The sequence below is a fragment of the Berghia stephanieae genome, chromosome 1 (genome assembly GCF_034508935.2).
Source record: "Berghia stephanieae isolate SIO BIC M18660-M18661 chromosome 1, UCSD_Bste_1.3, whole genome shotgun sequence".
NCBI lineage: Eukaryota > Metazoa > Mollusca > Gastropoda > Nudibranchia > Aeolidiidae > Berghia > Berghia stephanieae.
In genome coordinates, this window is record NC_088360.1 from 102,328,166 (window position 1) to 102,329,587 (window position 1,422).

Consider the following 1,422-nt stretch of genomic DNA (forward strand, 5'->3'; position numbering starts at 1 on the left):
CTAAAAGAAACTACAGTGTGTGTGTGTGTTTTTTGTTTTTGTTTTTTTTTTTTTTGTCTTTTGTTTTTTGTTGTTGTTATTGACACATTTCCGGTTTGAATAACTCAATAGCTATGTAAAATTTCATCAAACGGTTTTTTGGCATATTTGCAGAATTTATTCAAGTTTTGATTGATATAAATTTTAACACATGCGTCCTTTGGTGGCTGTGTTATGAAGTCATCAGTGAAATTGGTAATTTTGACATAAATCGTAATTTATTTTGGCTTTGTCCGACATAATTCTCGAACCTAGACAGACAACTCACTGAAAAAATTGCCTTCTCAGATGAAGCAACCTTTTACGAGTCCGGGCATATACACAAACACAATGTTTGACATTGGGGGAAGCAAAAACCAGATGAATATATAGAGTGTCGTCGCAAATCACCAAAAGCCAATGTCTGGTGTGAACTGACCAGGAAAAGAGCGGTCGGTCCTTTCTTTTTTGACGACTTTACAGTGACAACAGCAAATTATCGGGCCATGTTAGAATCATACGGTGCCCTCAATTTGATTATCTTTAACCTAACATCTTTTTCCCAACAGGAAGAAGCTCCCTCTCGGTGGAAATTAAATGTGGGGGAATTTTTAAATGAACAGTTCCCAAACCGATGAATCGACCGAGATGGTCCAATTTCCTGGCCTCCAAGATCACCTGATCTAACCTCACTTGACTTTTTAATGGGGATATGTGAAGAGCAGATTGTTTCGAACGTCCATGAGAGACATATATGGCCCGAAGACAAATATAAGAGAAGCAGTTCGCTGCGTCACATTACTCATGCTGCAAAAGACGTGGGACGAACAGTAGAGACCATTGCGGCTTGTCATTGAAAATGATGGTGGTCACGTGGAGCTTTAAATCGGATGATTTCGCAAACACACGATCACAAATAAGATGTCATAAAAAATGTTTTAATACAAGTGGATTACTCTGTTGAAAACCAAATCGATGTCGTTGTAGCTGTTCTTGAGTTATTTCAACCCGAAATGTGTCAATGATTTAAAACAAAGACACTGTACATTACGATTTATGTCAAAATAGCCATTTTCTATTGATGACGTCATAGCTCAGTTACCAGAAGTGGCACAGTGTTAAAGTTTATATCAATCAAAACTTAAATAAATTCTAGACCTATGGCAAAAAACCGTTTGATGAAATCTTACATAGCTTTGGAGCTATTCAAACCTGAAATGTTTCAATACTTTTTTTAAAATCCACACTGTATAACGACTATTCTCAGGAAAGGATTGAAATTAATATTTTCAAATGTTTAAAATGTCCAAATCAGTTTAAACACACATGCTCGTGCAGCGATTTGGGAACATGTCCGGAATTTCAAAAAGGGAATTGTGTAAGAATCGGGTTCGATCTACCATT